General features: G+C 37.0%; 1 protein-coding gene across 1 annotated transcript in view; it reads right to left on the minus strand.

Moving 5' to 3' along the window:
• The window catches only part of DPP10 (dipeptidyl peptidase like 10), a 1394248-nt gene that overhangs the window by 777219 nt on the left and 592136 nt on the right, over positions 1-24893 (minus strand). The gene's annotated exons all lie outside the window — the stretch shown is intronic.

The raw sequence follows: 24893 nt of genomic DNA on the forward strand, positions 1-24893 counted from the left end.
CAAGGCATCTCTCCTACTGCTTATCCAACATTTCATCTTGGATGGTCCAAAGGCATCTCAAACTCAATGTATTCAAAATGTGATCTCCCACCTCAAATGAGAGATTTATTTAGTCCTCCCTATTTTATTGACTAGCAGCATGGTTCATCTGGTTGCTCAGGTCAGATATATCACATATAAGCTCCTCTTTCAAATCCTACTGATTTCACCTCTAAAATAATAAAGGCAGAAATCCCCACTATATCCAAATCCTGCTGACTCTCCCTTCTAAATGATTTACATAAGTTGACTCCAGCACCCCACCCTAGTCCCAGGTGTCATCTTCTCTCTCCCTGGACAAACCTCATTACCTTGGAAATGGTTTACCATATTCTACATTTGCTCCCCTCCCATCCTTAGTTATTTTACGTGTCCTAGTTTTCTGTAGGAGTACTTGATCAACATCTGTCTTCCTCTAAAAGGTAAATTCTATAAAGTCAGGAAACTTGCTGGTTTGTCCCAGGTTTGTATCCCTAGGACGTTGCAATCGCATTATATTTCTATCCTGCTTCACGTATCCACGTATCCTAAATTCTGGAAGACAATTTCATATGCTTGGCTATGAATTGTTTTTTTCAGTGCAGCATCTTTGGAATAATCTCTTAGCTCTCAAAGGTAACTATTTTAAGTTGGGCATTACATGTTAAGACAAAAACATTCTGCTGTGTGTGTTTTAAAAAATCATTTCCCTGCCATTTGTGGCAGTTACACCTGTAGTCCCAGCACTTTGGGAGGTTGAGACAGGAGGATTGCTCGAGGTCAAGAGTTGGAGACCAGCCTGGGAAGATTCCTTAATTTGGCAGAAAAATATTTAAAAAGTTATCTGGGTATGGTATCGTGTGCCTGTAGTCCCAGCCACTAGGGAAGCTAAGGCAGGAGGATCTTTTGAATCCAGAAGTTCAAGGTTATACTGAGCTATGATTGCACCACTGCACTCTAGCCTGGACAATAGAGCAAGACTCTGTCCAAACAAAATCAAAACATCATTTTCCTGTCTTAAAAATTAAAAGAGCCAATCTTCTCTCTCTTTACAGAGATACTGCCAAATAGAGAACAGCCTCGCATGATTTTAATCACTTTCCCTTGACTTTGCCTATTTTATAAGGAGCACAAATGAGTATAAAAAGGCTACCATTCAGTACAGGAGAAAGAAATTAACGCACACTGAACACTTCCTGTGTGTTACATCCTACACAGATTATCTTTCATTGAACTTGAACAACCTTGGAACTGTTGAGTATATTTTTAATCACTCTACTTTACAGAGTGAGGAAACAGATGTTACAAGAGATTCAATAATTTACGTAAGTATCTCAGTAGTAAATGGCCAGAGTCAAGACTTCAGTTCAAATCTCTGGTTACAAAATCCCTGCTCTTCTAGACAGGCTGTTTTCTTAAAGCAAAGGTGACCCAGATAACTTCAAGGTCAGGGTTATGCAGCAACAGAATCGTAAACTGAATAGTTGATTTCATATTTAAAGTTTAGAAGGAACTGCCCTCTAACAGCCCATCTTATAGCTAGGTAAGTCCGGAAGTGATTTCCACCACACACCCACCTCCACTGTGCCCTGCCACTACCCACTGTGCCCAGTGACAGGCAGGCCCTAGGACAGGGATCCTCCACTTTGGCTATGCATGCAATTGACCAGTGGGGATTTTAAAATCATAACTTCTCAAGGTGGCATTCAGGTTTTAGAACTTCTTAAGCTCTACAGGGTGTTCCGATGTAAAGGTAGGACTTGAAAAAACAAGTTAAAGTTTTATTGGGAATGTATCCTTATGTCTTTAAACTCCATGTATACATGAACAGTAAATTTTAGACAGACAATAAATGTTCTTTAATATGGGAGACAAAATCAGGAAGATCAGGAAGATTATGCTTACTATTTCTATCTTAAAGAAAATATAATCTGGCTGGGAGCGGTGGCTCAAGCCTGTAATCCCAGCACGTTGGGAGGCTGAAGCAGGGGGATCCCCTGAGGTTAGGAGTTTGAGACCAGCCTGGCCAACATGGTAAAACCCCATCTCTACTAAAAATGCAAAAGTTAGCTGGGTATGGTGGTGGGCACCTGTAAACCCAGCTATTCGGGAGGCTGAGGTAGGAGAATTGCCCGAACCCAGGAGATGGAGGTTGCAGTGAGCTGAGATCGCGCCATTGCACTCCAGCCTGGGTGACAGAGTGAGACTCCATCTCAAAAAAAAAAAAAAAAAGAAAAGAAAATATATTTTCTATTTAATATGCATCATTTAATTCAATATTAATAAATCCCTGCACCCTTCTCTCTTAACAGGATAAGTAGAAAAATTTAGACACTTTAAAAGCTTTTCATAAAAAGCATTCCTTTTTGCTACTCTTAACTTATTTGCACATTTTCTCTGAGGTTGTATACAGGCACACATGTGGGTGTCTGTGAATTAACACACTTAAGCAAAGTGTTAATTCAGTAACAGCACTAGAGCACAATTTTCTGAAGACAGATTCATAATTGGCTCACAAAGAAGGTAGAATAGCAGCAGTCAGTGCAACAATGTTGAATGTACTACAGGATGCTCTTTCAAGGGCACAGGTGAATTTAAAGCTGCTATACTCACATCTACACATAGCCAAAATCACTCAAGGCAAAAGAGTAAAGAGTAGCTTTTATGAATAAAATATAAGCCAAGATTGTTTCTTTTAAGAAAAAAGACATATCTATGCTAAATTGTAAAACCTGTTTCTAGGACTGTTCCCTATAGCTATTTTACTTGTCTGCTTGGCTTAGTCTGATTGTCAGCCTCTTCAGTCGGGCTCTCGTTCAGATAACCATCAGGTGATATATGTGCTTTTTAAAAAAAACAGTGGCGAAGGAAGGTATCCGTGTGCATTTATTCCATTTCCAATCTGTGACTCACTTCTGTCTTTTCTTCAACCTATTGCTGAATTCTACAGTGTCTCTCTTCTTTACAGTCTCCTCTATTGTCCCTGTCTTTTCCAGATCTGCTATCATTATCTCAACTGTGGGCTGAAATTCTCTCATTTGCACAACTGGACAATTCTTCTTTGCTGTTCTCATTCTTTCAAGCCATTCATTTCTGGTCTTGCCTCAGTGTCATTGCCAACGACATGGAACAATTTGGTCAAGCAATTATCTGTGTATTTGAAAACAAATAATGGAAACTTTTCTGAGGTACCTAGATTATTGACCAGGAAATTTCCTCTCAGTTTCTAAATGTTTTAAACTAAGGTGATCAGGCTTTGTGAACATCGTTTCCCTGCCAGGCCTCAGCCATGCCCTCACCTACTGCTGAAACAAGCCCAAAAGCTCCGTAGAACTCATGTTTACATTTTTAAAAAAAATAAATATAGAAATTGCCCCTTCTGGTCTTAAAACTTGAAACTTACTTCTGAGTTCCTTCCTAGGGAAATTGGCCCTCAGGCAAGGAAGGAACTGAAACTCACCTGATCACTGAATCCAGACAGATGCTAGAACCCTCATTTGTCATGATTGCTTTCTGTGCATAGCTAAATTCCTTCCCTGATATACAAACCCCCAATGTTGCTTGGTTGAGAAGGACAGATTTGAGGTTTGGCTCCCATCTCTCTTCCCAGGCAACACTCATTGTCTCAGTGATTGGCTTTCTGCGCAGTGAGCAATGGAACCTAGAACAAACCCCTGGAGTTTTAGTAACACAGTCTTTACATGCACTGCTTCGTATCAGTTAACAGCAGACACTGCGTGGGAGGTGGAGGAGGATGAAGAGCAAAGAAAAAGGAGTATAGAACAAAGAGAATGACAAGAAATAGTTAGGCAGGGAGAATAAGAAAAAAGGAGGTAGAAGAAAGGTTATAAAAAAGAGAAAAAAGAAAGAATTCTCTATTGCTGACTCTTTGAAGAGAAAGAAATTTATGAATTCCTAAGATAAGTGTTTAACTGGCAAGCAGTCAGTTGCATAAGCATTGATTCATTGATTTCTATTTATGAAGAGAAAATAGACATTTAATTGCAACGTTAGAAAAGTAACCTTTTGTCCTTCATAAATATTAATATTCAAAATACTTAGAAGATTATTGGCATTGATTTCGCAGATTTGTTTTTGACTATCTGGGAAATTTCATGCCTGAAGCCAAATAAACATTTTTATTAGCTGAAGGCTAAGTGCAATGATAAATTAATTTGAGAAAATTCTAAGTTAGTTAATATATTTTCTTATTTAAAACTCAGGGAGTCAAGGAGAACCAGAGTGTCAACTGTTGTGAATTAAAATGATATTTATTTAATTAACAAATTAGCATTCTACATTTATATTTATAATTGGTATTCCTAGAGTAAATGAACCCATATGCTATATCTTTTCTATAATCATATACTATATAATACATCATATACTATAATCATATGCCTGTTTGATAGTCAATACTATGGTAATTGTTAGGTTAGCATGCTAATAAATGTGTCTGATCAATGACAGTTAACACTATTTTACACCCATTATTAGAATTCAGGGACAAAACATCAGCATGCATTTTCATTGTAATTTATCATTTTTGAATTAGCTTATGTGATTCGACATGGTACTAAATAATCCATTGCCCTCTGGAAAGAGCGTGCTCGAGGTACTGTTTAATAATTCTCTGCCATGTATTTGTTCTGAACATTGATCAAAGATGGTTATGTGATCTAGTTCTTTTTAATTTTATTTAAAAATTACAATACAATAATGTACTAAATGAGTGAAATATAGAACTTTCTTCTTGGTGCTATTAAAGGACCAGAGTGTGTTAAGAAATAATGACTAGCATTTGCATAGCTGACAAGCATAGTCCTAAACACAAAGAGATGTGTAATGTCACATTTGCATGAAGTATTAGCTCTTATCACCACATAATGTATTTCTCATTTTACTTTCATGAGCCCGAGGGGTTGCATTGTGTTTATTTGTTTTAGAGCACCCACATTTTAACCTAATAAATTGTGATGATATAAATCTAGCATTCCAGGTTATTAAGTTTAAATCTATTTTATTTAAATGCAGTCACTATATAAACATACACACAGTGTGTTAATACACACCAAAATAAACACAGGTAAAGAGATTAAAATCAATTGAATGCTTTTATGCTTAATGTTTTGTACATACATATAAATATTATATACATATGCAGATATTATATAGAGAGATAAATAGATCCAAAAAATAGCCTATTCAATTATTGTGACTATTACACTCACTTACCAAATAAAAAAAAAAAAAAGAAAGAAAAGATACTTGGGGAGGTTAAGTAACATGCCTAAATTCATCAGCATGTGATTTGAGGAAGCAGAATTGAAATTTGGATCTGTCTGATGCCAAAACCTGTACACCTTACCACTATACTGAACTGAGTAAAAGCCGAGTTAATGTATTTCCAACAAAATCAAAGACATACTGATCCTTTTATTTGTCTTTGTAATTGTATTGAGATTATTGAGGGTAAAACTAAAACAGTGATTTCTGTAAGGAAACGACTGAACAGTCTGGAGGATATCCATTATGATCTTGACTGAAAAAGTTAAATTGTCTCTTTGCAGATGGCATGACTGTATATATGGAAAAACTTTAAAGGCTCTATTGAAAAAGTGTTAGAACTAATAAACAACTTCAGTGTATAGTTGCAGAATACAAAACCAACATATAAAAATCTGTGGCATTTCTACACACTAACAATGAAGCGTCCAAAAAAGAAAATAAGGAAGCAATCCCATTCACAGTATCATTTAAAACAAATTTAGGAATAGAATGAGCAAAGGAGATAAAAGATCTGTACAGTTAAACTTTAAAATATTGATGAAAGAAATTGAAGAAGACACAAATAAAGGAAAAATATCTATGTTTATGCATTGGAAGAATTGATATTGTTAAAAATTCAGAACAAACACAGAATCAATACAATCCCCATAAAAATTCAGTGGTATTACTTACAAAAATACAAAATAAATCCTAAAGTTCTTTTGAAAGTTTCTATGAAATTTTCTATGTGGTTTCCATGAAACCACGAAAGTTTTCTATGAAACCACAAAAGTTCCAAACAGTCAAAAGTAATCCTGAGCAAGAACAATGATGAAGGCATCATACTACCAGATTTTGAAATATACTACAAAGCTATAGTAATAAAAATAACATGATACTGGTATAAAAATAGACATATAGACCAATGGAATTGTATAGAAAGCCCAGAAATAAATCCACACATTTATCGTCAACAGATCTTCAACAAAGATGACAAGAACATGCAATGGGGAAAGTCTTTTCAATAAAGGTTGGGAAAACTGGTTATCTAAGTACAGAAGAATGAAATCGGACCCTTACCTCACACTGTCTACAAAAACCAACCCAAACTGGATTAAAGACTTCAATGTAAGATCTGAAACTATAAAATTATTGAAAGACAACATAGGAAAAAACCCTCTTGACATTGGTCTGGGCAAATAATTTTTGGATATGATCCCCAAAGCAAAGGCAACAAAATCAAAAATAGACAAATGGGAATGCATCAACTAAAAAGCTTCTGTACAGCAAAGGAAATAATTAGCATAATGAAGAGGCAACCTACATGGGAGAAATTGTTTGCAAGCCATATATACAATGAGAGATTAATATCCAAAACATGTAAAGAATTCATAGATCTCAACAGCAAAAACAAATAACCTAATTAAAAAATGGGCGAAGGATCAGAAGAGACAGCTCTCAAAAAGACATATAAGTGGCCAATAGGTACACACACACACACACACACACACACACAAAAGCTGAACATTACTAATCATCAGGGAAATGCAAATTAAAACCACAATAACCTCACACTTGTTAGAATGGCTATTATCAAAAAGACAAAAGATAACGAGTGTTGGTGAGGGAGTGAAAAAATGGAAACCCTTGTACCTCTTGGTGGGAGTGTAAATTGTTATAGCTATTATAAAAACAGTATGTGGGTTCTTAAAACAATAAAAATAATTATTATATAATCCAGCAATCCCAATATTGTGTATACATTCAAAGGAAGAAAATCAGTATGTTGAAGAGATATCTGCATTCCTATGTTCGCTGCAGCATTACTCACAATGGCCAAGATACGGAATCAACCTGTTTTCATAGACAGATGAATGGACAGAGAAAATACACAAACACAAACACACACACACCCACACACCACACAGGAATATTTTTCATCTTTATTTACTTATTTTTATTTTATTTTATTTTATTTTTTTGAGACAGAGTCTCACTCTGTCACCCAGGCTGGAGTTCAGTTGTAGGATCTCGGCTCACTGCAATCTCTGCCTCCCGGGTTCACGCCATTCTCCTGCCTCAGCCTCCCGAGTAGCTGGGACTACAGGCGCCCGCCACCACGCCCGGCTAATTTTTTGTATTTTTAGTACAGACGGGGTTTCACTGTGTTAGCCAGGATGGTCTCGATCTCCTGACCTCCTGATCTGCCCACCTCAGCCTCCCAAAATGTTGGGATTATAGGCGTGAGCCACTGCGCCCGGCCATTTTTCTTCTTTTAATAAGAGGAAATTCTGGCCGGGCGCAGTGGCTCACGCCTGTAATTCCAGTACTTTGGAAAGCCGAGGTGGGCAGATCACGAGGTCAGGAGATCTAGACCATCCTGGCTAACACGATGAAACCCCGTCTCTATTAAAAAATACAAAAAATTAGCTGGGCGTGGTGGCGGGCACCTGTAGTCGCAGCTATTCGGGAGGCTGAGGCAGGAGAATGGTCTGAACCCGGGAGGCGGAGCTTGCACTGAGCTGAGATCGCGCCACTGCCCTGCAGCCTGGGTGACAGAGTTAGACTATGTCTCAAAAAAAAAAAAAAAAAAAAAGAGGAAATTCTGTGAATTGCAACAGCATGTATGAATATAGAAAACATTATGTTAAAGGAAATAAGCTAGGGACAGAAAGACAAAATACAGCATACTGTCACATATACAGTCTTAAGAAGTCAAACTCATAGAAACAGAGAGAAAAGTGATGATTGCCAGTGTCTGGAGAGTGAGGGAAAAGAGGAGACATTAGTAAAATGGCATAAAGTTTCAGTTATGCAGAATGAATTAGTTTTGGAAATCCAACAGACCACACCTATCATTAATTATACTGTACTGTATACTTAACATTTACTCAGAGAGTATTCTTAAATGTTCTCACCGCACACACAAAAAAAGTAAACCTGTGAGGTAATGGATATGTTAATAAGCACAACTGTGGTAATCAGTGAAGATGTATATTAAAACATCACATTGTATGCTGAAAATATAAACATTTTTATTTTTTAATTATACTTTGACAAAGTTAGGGAAAAACTCTAAAAAGGAGAGAATCATTCTAAATTGTTATTTTATTCTCTTAGTCATCTTCATCCTTTTAATGCCTAATACAGTACCGAGCACCAGGTTCCCAATAATTATCTGTGGAGGAAATCATAGATATTAGGGACAGGTGGCCATTTAGAATCAATTTGGTTAGTGCCATATGTTATTCTAACAGTTTGTTGTTACTGTTGCTTTACATTGAAGACAAATTTTAATTTTAAAAATTTGACAGACATTTTCATTTTAAACCAATTGTGCCATCTAATGGACCTCTAAGACTCTCGTTAGATCCTGGAAGCATGCTCTAATTTTATATTTAGTTTGCATAAATAACTGAATTAAGCATTTTTATATTTTTATTTTTGTTTCTCTCATTTTTTGCATAATCTTGAATGTAACTTCTAGTAATAATACAATGTATAAATAAATATAAATGTGTGCATATGCATAAAGTATCTACACATGCGGGCACGTGTGTGACAAAAAATTATAACTGTTATTTAATCCTAACAGGCATATAATTATAATATAATTGGCAAAGAATAATATACATATATATGACATGAAAAATATACATATACAAAATGAATAAGTTAATGAATCCTTATTTGTAATGTCTTTTCTAGATAAGACTAAGATAAGCAACTTCTGCCTTATAAAGTTTACATATTTAATGTTTATCTTAGGCAATAACATGGATCTTGTCAAGTCACGCAATTTAGAATAATGGTAGATGCAAATAGTTTGCTGTTGATTAATGTATCATTTTAATTAAGGATTGCTCTGATTTAAAAACTGGGTTCACTACAGGATAGCAGACAATAGCTCTGCAAATGCTAAGATTAACATAATTTAAGATTTAAAAGATTATCTACCAAGCAAACTCAGATATACTAGTCCAATTATTCTTGGGTGGATTTTTTTTCTTTTGGCATGCATGTTTCAATGAAAATTAACAATAATAAAAATGTAAAATTAATTAGTGCACTGGAGATTGTATCAAAGGGTGTAGACTGACTATATAATTTTACTATTCTACTTTCCAAAATCCCTTGAAATGAAAAAACATCAAAAGAACAAAGTAGGATAGAGGAGAGAATGGGGAACAGGGTGTGCACTACTGGTAAGAGTGGCTACACACACACACTACACACACATACACACACACACACACACACACCACTTCCAAATGAACATCAAAAAGATGAAGAGTGCCATCAAGCAACCAGAAATTTTGAGGAATCCCTGAAACACAAAGAGAAGATTAAAAGAACTACAAAGAAAAAAAATGGACATAAGAAACTGTTGCCCTAAACTTTTGTGTCCTCAGATCTTCTACTAAGGTTGGTTGTAGCAGTCCTGCAGTTTCATAGTCAATGATCGTAAGCAAGGGAGAGGCTACCTGGTCATCCATCGGGGTGATTACTGGAACAGATGGGCCATGACTCTCTTATCCCTTCCCAGTTTATATTAAGCAGTGGTCATTTTAAAAGAGTTTGATTTAAACATTCAATTTTTAATTGAAAAAGGTAATTAAAAACTCTATGGGTGGGTTGAATTGAGAAATGGATAGAATTATAAAGGAAACTAGTGAGCTCAAAAATGAATTTCTCCAGAATTTAAAAAATAAATGTTACAGAGTTATGTGTAATGATCCAGGAATATTTCAAATATATTTTTAATATGAAACCCAGAGCATATAAAGGGTGGCTAGTGGAGGTGAAGAAGGTAGAGCACAAGAAATGTGAAAGTATGTTATGGTCATTTTCTAAATGGATAATAATTCAAATTATCCTTCAAAAATAATAATATAAACATACATATTAAATATATGTGGGCAACTATTAGGCATATGATGGATAATGCTTAAAACAAAAAAGAAAAATAGGAAAAGACAATTCAGTAGAAGAAAATAAAATAAATGAAACCCAATCAGAAACCCTGCTAGAAAGAAGACGAAACAAACCTAGGTAGCATCCACTTACCTTTTCAGAACCATCTGCTGGTCCCTCAGCCAAGTCTCTGATGACCATTGCTAAGTGGACTATAACCAACTTCTACAAATGCAAGCTCACCCTCACAGAATCTTACTTCAATGTCAGTTCCTTGCATGTCACTCACTCATGTTTCCAGTTCTCAACACTTTGCTTTTCACATATAAGTGCAGGAAGCAAAGAATCTATGTTCAGGGCCCACCTATGTCCAACCAAAATGTGTGTGTGTAGGGGTGGGTGGTGGGGCAGAATTAACCCCCTAGCAGCCAGACTTTTAAGCGATGGGCAACAGATGTGTGTAGATAAATTCTCCCCTCTGTCTCCTTTGGGCACACTGTTCCGAGCCACAGTCATATAGTTTCTGGGGGAAGTGATCCTGAAGGTCAAACATCTGTTTTACCTTGTAATACTCAGCCCCATGGCACATTTTCTGTTGGCTCTCCCTTCTTCCCTGCTTTGCTGCACTTGATCTCACTACTTCTCCCTGGGATCACACTCGAATGGAGCAGAAGCACACCAGCCTTAGGCACAGGCTCTGCTTGCTGGGGATCTCAACCTAAGAAATACTAAGTGTGTTTGTAGGCATAATAAACATAAGTTATATTTCCTTATAAATCAGAGGCTCTAGCATTAGGGAGAGAAAAGAAGAAAAAAAAAGAAAGAAGAGAAAACAAATGAACAACAATCCCAAATCTAACTGTATGTTGTGTGAAAGTGAGCAATTTAAAAATTCGATAATATAAACTATGGTAATAAAATGATGGTAAAAGTAAATTGGGCAAATTTTAACAAAAGGCAAGCATTGAACCAGCACTGTGAAACCCATTATAATACCAGAAGAAAAAGATGAATGAGACAAGCTAATAATATTTTACAATGGTAAAAGTAAAGTCATAAAACCCTACATACATAAGAAAACACAGCATCAACAGGAAATTTTTGCCCTTGCCTATGTCCTGACTGGTATTGCCTAGATTTTCTTCTAGAGTTTTTATAGTTTTGGATTTTACATTTAAGTCTTTAATCCATCTTGAGTTAATTTTTGTACAAGGTGTAAGGAAGAGGTCCAGTTTCAATTTTCTGCATATGGCTAGCCAGTTCTCCCAGCACCATTTATTAAATAGGGAATCCTTTCCCCATTACTTGTTTTTGTCAGATTTGTGGAAGATCAGATGGTTATAGACATGCAATCTTATTTCTGCGTGCTCTATTCTGTTTCATTGGTCTGTGTGTCTGTTTTTGTACCAGTACTATGCTGTTTTGGTTACTGTGGCCTTGTAGTATAGTTTGAAGTCAGGTAGTGTGATGCCCCCAGCTTTGTTCTTTTTGCTTAGGATTGTCTTGGCTATATGGGCTCTTTTTTGGTAACAACTGAAACAAAGGCAAAATTAACAAATGAGCTCTAATTAAACAAAAGAGCTTCTCCACAGCTAAAGAAACTATCATCTGTGTGAAGAGATAACCTACAGAATGGGAGAAAATTTTTGCAATCTCTTCATCTGACAAAGGCCTAATATCCAGAATCTACAAGGAACTTAAATTTACAAGGAAAAAACAACCCCATTAAAAAGTGGGCAAAGGACATGAACAGACACTTCTCAAAAGAAGACATTTACATGGCCAACAAACATGAACAAAAGCTCAACATCATTGATCATTAGAGAAATGCAAATCAAAACCACAATGAGATACCATCTCACACCAGTCAAAATAGTGATTATTAAAAAGTCAAGAAACAACAGATGCTGGGGAGGCTGTGGACAAATAGGAACGCTTTTACACCATTGGTGGAAATGTAAATTAGTTTAACCGTTGTGGAAGACAGTGTGGTGTTTCCTCAAAGACCTATAACCAGAAATACCATTTGGCCCAGCAATCCCATTACTGGGTATATATCCAATGAAATATAAAATGTTCTATTATAAAGATACATGCATGCATGTATTCATTTAACACTATTCGTAGCAAAGACTCTAGAATCAGCAATGCCCATCAGCGTGGAGCTGGATAAAGAAAATGTGGTACATGGCAAGGGCGACTGAATAAGGCGACTCAATCTCCAACTCTCCAAGCGCCAGCGACACAGAAGACCCGGTGATTTCTGCATTTTCAACTGAGGTACTAGGTTCATCTCTGGGGAGTGCGGACGTCGGTGCTGGTCAGCTGCTGCAGCCCGATTAGCGAGAGCTGAAGCAGAGGCGGTGTCAGCCTCACCTGGGGAGATGCAAGGGGAAGGGAATCCTTTTCTAGCCAGGAGACTGAGACACCCGGGCACCTGGAAAATCGGGTATCCCACCCCAATATTGGCTTTAAAGCAAACAGGCCTGGGAGATCATATCCACACCTGGCGGAGGGGTCCCAGCCCGGGGCCTCCCTCATTGCTAGCACAGCAGTCTGTGATCTACCGGCAAGGCAGCAGGCTGAGGCTGGGGAGGAAGCCGCCATTGCTGAGGCTTAAGTAGGCAGCTCAAAGCTGCTGGGAAGCTCTGCTGGGTGGAGCTGTAGCAGCTCAAGGAAACCTGCTGTCTCTGTGGGCTCCACCTCTGGGGACAGGGCACAACTACCCTTAACAACAACAACAACAACAAAGCAGCGAAAACTCTGCAGGCATAAGCGACTCTGTCTGACAGCTTTGAAGAGAGCAGTGGATCTCCCAACAGGCTGAGATCTGAGAAACGGACAGACTACCTGCTCAAGTGGGTCCTGACCCTGAGTAGCCTAACTGGGAACATCCCCCATAAGAACAGTCTGACACCCCACACCTCACAGGGGTGGAGTATACCCTGAGAGGAAGCTTCCAAAAAGCAAGAATCAGACAGGTACACTCGCTGTTCAGAAATATTCTATCTTCTGCAGCCTCTGCTGCTGCTGATGCCCAGGCAACAGGGTCTGGAGTGGACCTCCAAGCAATCTCCAACAGACCTACAGCTGAGGGTCTACCTGTTGTTAGAAGGAAAACTATCAAACAGGAAGGACACCTACCTAAAACCCCATCGGTATCACCATCATCAAAGACCAGAGGCAGATAAAACCACAAGATGGGAAAAAGCAGGGGGCAGAAAGCAAATTCCAAAAATAAGGCACATCTCCCGGCAAAGGGCATGGCTCATGCGCCAACAACAGATCAAGCTGGACGGGAAAATGACTTTGGCAGATGAGAGAAGAAAGGAAGCCAGTCCATCAAATTTCTCAAATAAGGAGGTGAGTGATGCGTCTGCAGGACACCAGGAAGAGGTGAAGAAGGTAGACATTGAAATGTGAAAGTATGTTATGGCCATTTCTTAAATGGATAATAATTCAAATTATCCTTCAAAATAATAATATAAACATACATATTAAATATATGTAAGTAAATTCATTAGGCATAAGGATGGATAATGCTTAAAACAAAAAGGAAAAATAGGAAAAGACAATTCAGTAGAAGAAAATAAAATAAATGAAAACCCAATCAGAAACCCTGCTAGAAAAGAAGACGAAACAAACCTAGGTAGCATCCACTTACCTTTTCAGAACCATTCGTTGGTCCTCAGCCAAGTCTCCCCTGATGACCACATAAGGGACTATAACCAACTTCTACAAATGCAAGCTCACCCTCAATACAGAATCTTACTTCAATGTCAGTTCCTTGCATGTCAATACTCAATTGCTCTTTTAGTTCTCAAACACTTTGCTTTTCACATATAAGGCAGGAAGCAAAGAATCTATGTTCAGGGCCCACCCATGTCCAACCAAAATGTGTGTGTGTAGGGGTGGGTGGTGGGGCAGAATTGTCCCCAGCAGCCAGACTTTTAAGCGATGGGCAAACAGATGTAGATAAATTCTCCCTCTGTCTCTCTTTAAGCACACTGTTCCGAGCCACAGTCATATAGTTGGGGAAGTGATCCTGAAGGTCAAACATCTTACCTTTGTAATACTCAGCCCATGGCACACATTTCTGTTGGCTCTTCTTCCCTGCTTTGCTGCACTTAATCTCACTACTTCCTCCCTGGTCATTAATTTCATCGGAGCAGAAGCACACCAGCCTTAGGCAATAGTCTCCATTTGCTGGGGATCTCAACCTAAGAATAAGTGTGTTTGTAGGCATAATAAAACATAAGTTATACTCTTATAAATCAGAGGCTCCAGCATTAGGAGAGAAAGAAGAAAAAAAAAGAAAGAAGAGAAACAAATGAACAACAATCCCAAATCTAACTGTATGTTGTGTGAAAGTGAGCAATTTAAAAATTGATAATATAAAGTATGGTAATAAAATGATGGTAAAAGTAAATTGGGCAAATTTTAACAAAAGGCAAGCATTGAACCAGCACTGTGAAACCCATTATAATAATACCAGAAGAAAAAAGATGAATGAGACAAGCTAATAATATTTTCATAAATGGTAAAAGCAAGTCATAAAACCCTACATACATAAGAAAAACACAGCATCAACAGGAATTTTGTTCCTTGCCTATGTCCCTGACTGGTATTGCCTAGGATTTCTTCTAGAGTTTTATAGTTTTGGATTTTGCATTTGTCTTTAATCCATCTTGAGTTAATTTGTACAAGGTGTAAGGAAGAGGTCCAGTTTCACCTCCTTTCTGCATGGCTAGCCAGTTCTCCCAGCACCATTTATTAAATAGGGAATCCTTTCCCCATTACTTGTTTTGTCAGATTTTGTGGAAGATCAGAGGGTTATAGAGACATGCACTCCATTTCAAGTGTGCTCTATTTTGTTTCATTGGTCTGTGTGTCTGTTTTGTACCAGTACTATGCTGTTTTGGTTACTGTGGCCTTGTAGTATAGTTTGAAGTCAGGTAGCGTGATGCCCCCTGTAATTTTTGCTTAGGATTGTCTTGGCTATATATGGGCTCTTTTTGGTAACAACTGAACAAAGGCAAAATTAACAAAATGAGCTCTACTAAACAAAAGAGCTTCCACAGCTAAAGAAAACTATCATCTGTGTGAAGAGATAAATCATACAGAATGGGAGAAAATTTTGCACCTCTTCATCTGACAAAGGCCTAATATCCAGAATCTTACAAGAACTTAAATTTACATGAAAACAACCCCATTAAAAGTGGGCAAAGGACATGAACAGACACTTCTCAAAAGAAGACATTTCATGGCCAACAACATGAACAAAGCTCAACATCATTACCATTAGAGAAATGCAAATAAAACCACAGCTGAGATACCATCTCACACCAGTCAAAATAGTGATTATTAAAGTCAAGAAACAAATAACAGATGCTGGGGAGGCTGGACAAATAGGGAACGCTTTTACACCATTGGTGGGAATGTAAATTATTTCTAACCGTTGTGGAAGACAGTGTGTGGTGTTTCTCAAAGACCTATACCGAAATACCATTTGGCCTGTAGCTACCACATTGGTATATATCCAATGAAATATGTACGTTCTATTATAAAGATACATGCATGCATGTATTCATTGCAGCACTATTCACAGTAGCAAAGACCTAGAATCAACCCAAATGCCCATCAATGATAGACTGGATAAAGAAAATGTGGTACATATACCTGATGGAATACTATGCAGCCATAAAAAGGATTGAGATCATGTCCTTTGCAGCGACATGGATAAAGCTGGAAGCCATTATCTTCAGCAAACTAGCACAGGAACAGAAAATCAAACACTGCATGTTCTCAGTTATAAGTGAGAGCTGAACAATGTGAACACATAGACACAGGGAGGAGAGCAACACAGACTGGGGCCAGTTGATGGGGTGGTGGCAGTGTGCAGAGGGAGGGAGAGCATCAGGAAAAATAGTTAATGTATGCTGGGCTTAATACCTAGGTGATGGGGTGGTAGGTGCAGCAAACCACCATGGGACATGTTTACTTATGTAACAAACCTGCACATTCTGCACATGTATCCTGGAACTTAAAATACAATAAAAAACAAAACTTGAGTGTAATTTTTTTTTAAATGCAGCATCAAAGTATACAAAATTAAGCTGACAGAACTACAAAGACAAATTTACTGATCCTTAAATGTTAGAGCTTTAAAGATACTTCATACAAAATTTATTTGACATTAGACTCAAAGAGGAATAGCGAAATTCAAACCACTAAAAATTTGATTTGGTAACCATGGACACACACACACACACACACACACACAAACACACACAGAACTGTAATCTTAAAACAATAATACAGTTTGTCAAACATTCATGAAAGAATATTTTAAATTTTTGTATATTAATTCAAAATGAAAAACAAATTATATGAAACCGAAAATCAAGTCCACATTATATAAACAAAATATGTAAAAAAAAAAAACAAAAGAATACCCACAAAAAACAATTTTAACTGAAAATTTTAATATTTTAAATAATCTTGTACTAGAAAGGAAATAAAAATCGATATAAAATATTGTTATGTAAAAGACATATTATGTACTCTGTCTTTTGGCTTCTTCAACATGATGTGCTCATTCTCACCTCAGACCCTTGGCACTTGCTGTGCCTACTGCCTACTCTGTAGAATGTTTTTCCCAGCTGAGTACCTGCCTCAAATGATCTTTGGAAGGATTAAATGGATCAATTTACATAAAGCACTTATTAGAGGGCTTGGCATACTTTTAAACCTATGTAAGTTCTATCTATAATCATTACCATCATCATTATTGCTATTATTTTTCCCAATTATACACACTGTGCATTTTATTTAACTAGCATGCATTTTTAAATTTCTTTATTTTGAACTTAATGTAAGTTTACAAATTGCAAATGGCTTAGCTTTTGCATGAGGGATGATAAATATGCTATTTGTATGTAGATTATTGCTTAAATTTTATTATGGATGTCACCATCATGCCTCCTCCTTCATAAATTGATAACCCTTTTCCCTTGCAAAGAAAAACTGGAAACTGTCAGCTGCAAAAGCCGTTTGGCTAATTTTGGCCAGACCGAAAAAAAAGCAAATGAGTCACTTTCATCTCTATCTATGAATTTTTAATAACGAATAGTCGAAATATCAAAGTTTTCCCAGAAGATCCCACAGAGGTCGGACACTTCTTAAACAAGTGCATAAATAGGAAGGGAATCTCTATCTTTGCTCTTTGATTATTTTCCATGAGGTCAAATGATGATTTTTGACATTTCTCGATATTGTTTACTGTGGTAATTCATAGCTTTTAGCTGCAGTGTGGGCAGGGGAGAAGACAAACAATTTTAAGAGTCTTAAAATAGTCTCCAAGGGAAACAAAGAGACTCTGGTTAATTGTTTAAAGGGAAGTTCGGCATTACAAGGATTTTTAAATCCATTGTGAGGTGCAGCAAGAAACACTGGCCCTCAGAGAGACAATGAAACGTATGACAGTGAATATACTAAGCCTGTTCTTGCAAGAGAGGTGAGCACCTTGTCCATAGGTTTCCCAGAAAATTTTCTAAGGTTAAAAATTTGAGGAGCATCTCTCTGAGCTCAACGTCTTAGCATAAAATGAACATTCTTTAGATAGAAACACTGATAATCCAGGATAAAGGGAGAAGGGGAAAAAATCATTCAGGAGAACATGTGATCAGATGAAACCTGCCAGAGTAATAAAAAATGTTGTGAATGAGTTCCCAAAGCATATGCTATTAAAGGCTTAAGATGTATAGACCATAGGGAAGTTGACATAATGTTCATTTAATTATTTCTATTCTCCCATCTATCAATTTGAGACAGAGTCTCACTGTGTTGCCCAGGTTGGAATGCAGTGGCACAGTCTCTGCTCACTGCAGCCTCGAAGTTCCAGGCTCAAGGGATCCTTCCATCTCATCATCCCGAGTGCTAGGACTACAGGCATATGCCACCATACCCAGCTAATTTTTGTATATTTTGTAGAAATGGGGTTCGTCATGTTGCCCATGCTGGTCTTGAACTCCTGGACTAAAGTGATTCACCTACCTCGGCCGCCCATTGCTAGAATTACAGGCATGAGTCACAGCCCACAGGCTTTATACCTATTGATAAATCTATGTATCCTTTCTTTCCTTCTATAATATATCTTTCTATATATATATATACACACACACACACACATATATATATATATAATCTACCTCTATCTATCTATCTAGACATTTATAGTGTGTTAACTAAGTGCCCGGCATTGCACTAAACTGCAAGGGACAATAAAATAAGTGATGCTTTCTGCCTTCGTGTAGCTTACAATAGTGAGAGAGGGAGCTTTAAATAATTATTAGTAAATTACATTAAAGATAAGGATTGGAAAAATTGAGAGTGCTAAAGATGTGCACACATCATCGTCATGTTTTAAATTGGAAATAATTTGGAAAGAAGTGAAATTTGATGTCTATTTTGGGAAAATAAATATTAGTTATGCCTCTTTCTGTTGCAAATAAAAGAAACTCAGCTGAAAGACGCTTAAACAAAAAAGATCAGTAAGGGAAAAGGTCTCTAGTAGAACTGACCTCAACTTGCTTTGTGTATTGCCACGTATCAGGAAGCTGTTTTTGTCTCCTGAGATCAGCTTATTTTTTTTTTTTTTTGGCTTCACGTTGAGGTCACTAATGTTCCCAAGATTTCCTCCAAATCTTGTTGAAATAGAGTCTATTCTGGTTTTCTCAATAAAAATTCTGAGGTTAATTCTGATTGGCTCTGAATAGGTCAGATGTCCATCTCCGAACCTGTTGTCATGGATGGAGAAATAAAGTGATCTGATTGGTCAGAACAGCATACCATGTGTCTACAAAGCTAGCATTGGATGCAGCTCTGCCAAACCACTTGTCCTACAATCCATTAGGAATTAGCCTGGATCCATTAGGAAATTAGGATATTGCTATTAGAGAAAAAAGAGAGTGCATATTATACAGGCAAAAAAGAAAAAAGAAAAGAAAAAAGAAATATCTACTGCAATGTTTATCAAATAGTTTGTGAGACCTTACAAGATAAAAGAGGGGGACTCTTTAACATTTGCATGATTTATTAAGAAGATATGCTAAAGTAAATGCATTCTTATTCTTTTTTTAATCTTTCCTTTTGTTCCTCCCTCTTCTTTCCTTTTATCTTTTTCTTTCTTCCTTATATTTCTATATTTGTTCTTTCTTTCTCGTTTGTTTTCTTTCTTTCTCCTTCCTCCCTTCCTTCATTTGGGATCACTGTTAGGTGGACCCCTCAGTGGAATGACTGACTGTATAGGATTACCAAAATAGAAATGAATGGATTCCTAGCTGAAATGTGCTATTCTGGGAGAAGGACTGAGATTCAGCTGGGGTCAGCTAAGAGATCTGTGTTTTATAATGGCAGTGACACATTGGAGAATGTTCTGGTGAAGGCACACAACAGAATAGGAAGTTATATCATGGGGGAAGATGTATCGGGATTTGGGGACTAGAAAAACAAAAAATAAAGATTAAGACCAAGGCTGTGAATGGTTGCGAAATAGAGATAATTTATTTAAGTATTTGAAGGGCTGGCTTGCAAAAAAAAAAAAAAAGAAAAGAAAAAGATTGTTGACTTTTTCTTTGTTTCAGACTGCAAAAATAAGACAAAGAGGCTGGGCACAGTAGCTCACATCTGTAACCCCAGTACTTTGGGAGGTTGAGGCGGGGCTGATCACTTGAGGTCAGGAGTTCAAGACCAGACTGATCAACATGGTGAAACCCCATCTCTACTAAAAATACAAAAATTAACTGGGCGTAGTGGCAGGTGCCTGTAATCCCAGCTACTCAGGAGGCTGAGGCAGGAGAATCACTTGAATCCGGGAGACAGCGGTTGCAGTGAGTGAAGATCATGCCACTGCACTCTTGCCTGGGCAACAGAGTGAAAACTAAGATGAAATAAAACAAAATAAAATAAAATAAAATAAGACAAAGAGTTGGAAATGTAAATGGTGTTTTCTGGTCTCCATGAAACAAAGGGACTTCTAACAGAGCAGTAGAAGCTGGGGGTTAACTAGGAGTGTGTTTTTTTGTCACTGTATGATTAAAAGCTAGCCTTGATTTCAATATAAAGCTGTAGAAGAAAGGTTGACAAATTAGGGTTTCCTATAGTGAGAAAGAAAGCTCTATAATATCAACTACCTATTGTGGGGGAATGTTCTCACAGAGTCTGGGTTAGTTCTTGTGGCAGGTTGTGGACAATTCTGATCATACTGGGCAATATGGGAAATCTCCTAAGCCCTCTGGAGCAATCGCAGGTACAAGAGTGCCCCAGTGCGAACACAGCAGAAATTTTAATCCTCAAAGCATTCTTAGTTCTTTGGTAATCTTTGCCCTTCTTATTTACTACTTTGTGAATAAACCAAAGAAAAAGCAGGCTTGTACCCATTCCAAGTCAAACTTCTCACACAGACTCAAACTCAGACTAGACTGGACGTTCTGGCCTAGTCCATCTTTTCCAAGCGATATTGGACCAACATAACTCCTTACGAGGGGTTGTCCTGAATAACCTTCAAAGCCTTGCCCAACTCCTAAATTCTATTACTCTTATTTACACCCAATATCTATTGATCGGTGAGGCTGCCATTCATAAAAGAGAAGCTCTTTGAAGTCATAAAGTGAATAATTTACCACATCCTTGGTTTCTTGCTGCTTTGTTTTTTTGCTAGCACATGCACATTTACTAAAAACAAAGCAAAATACCAAAACAAACTCTGCTCCTTCTGTCCGTTTCATAAAAAGATAATTTCACCTAGTATAAAAGCAATTCACCGTCTTAGCAATTCACTGAGCCTCTGGTTGCCTTATCGTGTAAATGGGTTTAGTACATCTACCTTACCTGCTTTCATAGGGCTGCTAGAATAGTCAAATTGAAATATTAAATTTTCACAAAACAAGAAACATAAATCTTTAGTCAAATATAAGACCAAAAAAAATCCCTCCATCTCACCATTTAACTCCAAAATAATTTTGTCATCTTCAATAAATGCAAGAAGAAAGCATTTTGCTGCCAAAACTCTACTATTTCTACCTCAGGCAGCAGAACAAGTGGGTTGGCACATAGAGTGGGTAAGGCATGTAGACAATATGCTGCTTGGGTAAAGTGGTATCTGGGCATATTTTCTTTTAGCTCATATCTAAGAGAGTTAAGAAAGGGCTGAGCAGGAAATAGCAGATGCAGCTGTAAAATATTTTCAGGTATCAGCTTTGGTAGAAAAAAAATAAAGATACAGAATTTTTTCTTTTCTTTTATTTTTCATGGGGATGAGGGGGTGGGGGAAATAGTTCTCCTCTTTTAGACTTAATTGAGGAAATGAACCTTGAAAGTGAAGGGAAGTATATTCCCAATCTGCCTTCGTTTGTGAACACATACTAGTTAATTCCATAGTGATAAAACAAAACTAATCTATTTTTGATAAGCTGTTTTAGACTATTTTATTGCAGGCAAAAGAACAGAGTTGTTGTAAATGTACACATGGCTCTAAGCCAGTATCTCCATATTTGTTTCTTTTGTTTCTCCTCCTCCTCTAATTCACTCACATCTTCTGTCTTGGAGTCCCACTCCTTTGCCTCCATTTTGGGCCATTTGGAGACAGAGGATGTGTAGCATTGGACTTATATTATCATTGCTCTAAGATATTTAGGACCTGTCAACCAGGTCCAGTGGCTCATGCCTCTATCCCAGCACTCTTGGGGGTTAAAATTAGAGGATTGCTTGAGGCCAGGAGTTCAAGACAGACCTGGACAACACAGAAGACCCAATTTCTAGAAAAAAACAAAAAAATAGCAAGACGTGGGGGTGTGCACCTGTAATCCTAGCTACTTAGGGAGCTGAAGTAGGAGGATCACTTGAATCGACGCTATGATTATGCCACTGCACTCCAGCCTGAGTGATAGAGCAAGACCTTGTCACTTGAAAGAAGAAGAAAAAGAAAAAAAAAGGTATTCAGAACCTATAATCAGGATGTGCCTTCAGTGACCCATGTTTACCAGACCCTACACATAATAGTACCTCAGTGACTCTGGGTCTATTCTTCTGCTCATGCTGGCCTCCACACAACATTATCCTTGACTCATTCAAAATTTTCTGCAAATTATAGACTATATGCCCCACCTCACCCTCCAACACCCGGATGTTGTTTAAGAATCCATATGTATGCAATAAACATGCAGGGAAATTTAAGACAGTCAGGTGCAGATACAAGTTTACTCCAGGTGATGATATTCAGGAAGAAAGAAACAACAAATATTTGACCTGTTACAATATATTATTTATTGAGCTAGGTAGTAGATATGCCTATTTATTGCATTCTTTATAATTTCTATTTTTTTGTTTTGTTTTCATTTTTACATCCTTTATAATTTATGTATGTTTTAAATGTTGCATGATTAATTAATTTTTAAGAGTGAGTCTAATATGACACATTTTTGGTATCATATCTTCAAAACTCTACATTTTTTATATGGCAGGAAACTCCAAACAATAGCAAATATTTATGAGAGTAAAAATTTTAATGAATTCAATTACAAAATTACGAGCAAATCCTTCCTTACAGTGTCTTGGGTGCAAAAAATGCAGTCAGCAATTCATTCTAGAATTGGGTGGCAGACAAATGATGCCCGTTCTACCAGTGTTGCAATGAGTCATCTTCAAACTACCCTTGGACAACTAGCAATAAATGAACATGTTCAGATAGTTTGCTCATGAGATATTAATTTTAGTTTTGAGGTTTACTAAGAAAACAAAATATTTTATATTTCAATTATAAAAATTATGAACTTGAGAGAATAGAATTTCAAGTATAAAGAACTTCTTCAAAGTGACCTGTTTAAGTGGTTCTTCGCCTGTTGTTTTCTTCTACCAAACACTTTCTCAAATAAAGTGAAACACTTTCTCAAATAAACTGGAAATGAAAGCCACCTTTTGCAAGAATGACATGGTAAGTTTCAAAACAACAAAACATTTCCAGCAGTAGTCTTTGGAGTAAGTTTTATTTGTATTGCTTCTTGTGTTGAGTTGCATAGCTCTATAGCTTATGAAAAATAGATTAAAACCAGGACAAGCTTTATGTAAGTTCAAGAGAATGATGGAAAACACAGTGTTTCAGGGGTCTAAAGTAGTCAAGACATTACTAGTTGGTGTCATCTTTCTTTAATAAGAGCTAGCCTCTTTGAAAGAAAACAGGTTGGATGAGAAATAAGAAATGGCAGCCAAGGTAGACCAATAGCACAGTTTATTTCAGGCACCATAAAATAAAAAACAGCACTATTGTTAAAGCAGAGTGGGCAATTCAAAAAGAATGCTGAAATAAAATAATAATATTTGAGGAAAGAAATATAATAAAAGGTAAAATCCAAACCTATTATATTGTGAAAAGAAATTGTACATAGCAGGTATGATATGTATTTCCTTTGTTTTTTGAGTAGGAGTCTTACTCTGTCGCCCAGGCTGGAGTGCAGTGGTGTGATCTCGGCTCACTGCAACCTCCATCTCCCAGGTTCAAGCAATTCTCCTGCCTCAGCCTCCCTAGTACCTGGGATTACAGGCATGTGCCACCACGCCTGGCTAATTTTTGTATTTTTAGTAGAGACTAGGTTTCAGCATATTGGCCAGGCTGCTCTTGTACTCCTGACCTCATGACCCACCTGCCTCAGCCTCCCATAGCGGTGGGATTCTATGTGTGAGCTGCTGTCCTGGGCTTATAATATGTATTTCTAAAGTAAAGATCAGACATGAGAATATCATAGACCGAAGGTTAAATTAAGCAGGTGAAAGTTGACTTTAGTTGTTTAGTTTAACTAAGGTTGCTACGAGAAACTGCAAAAAATGAACCCAACAGTGCAATTTTTTCTAATAATATTATTGAAGGGACAGTCTACATTGTAATTTGGTGAGTTTTGCAATGGGCTTATGTATGGAAATAATGAAAGAGCTAGATTAACAGACATATGCTTAAAAATTGCTGTTAGGAAGAGATAAATGTGAAGTTCACTAATGTCAACCATCTGACAGCTAAAAATTCTCACTTATATGAAAGTAGACCTCTTCTCTACCTTCTTTTACATTGTTCCAGGACTCTAAGGAGCCACAAAGCATTTAATACTGAAATCAAAGATAATAATAATAATCATACTACATAAGGTAAAGCTTTCATGGGTTTCTGAAGATTAAGTTAATTCAAGTCTTAGTATAATATCATATTTATCAATTGAGATTATGAACCTAACATATTAGCTGCTCTATTCTACTTGTAACCATGACAATAAATCATGTTTTTTATATTCAAATCTGAAGGCAAGAATTTGGCAAAGCACTGCCAATGATAATATGTTAGCTTCCTTCCCCTAAGTCAGGAAATTAATGCATTCATTAAACAACTACTTATTGATATGTTCATTATTTGTAAGTCAATAAGCTAGTTGCAAACAGTTAACTAAACAAGAAATATTTGTATCCTCAAAATGCTTATGTTCTAGGAAAAAAGATAATGTACTGTACTAGACTCTACAAATGGATATTGGGAACACCTGATTTAACATGATGTGAGTTTCAGATAAAAAGTTGAAAAGAAAGGAATTTTCATCAAACAAACCTCACTTGGAATGCACAACAGGCCATGAAATATATTCTCATTGTTTTCT

This window comes from Papio anubis, chromosome 10 (genome assembly GCF_008728515.1).
Source record: "Papio anubis isolate 15944 chromosome 10, Panubis1.0, whole genome shotgun sequence".
In the NCBI taxonomy this organism is placed as follows: domain Eukaryota; kingdom Metazoa; phylum Chordata; class Mammalia; order Primates; family Cercopithecidae; genus Papio; species Papio anubis.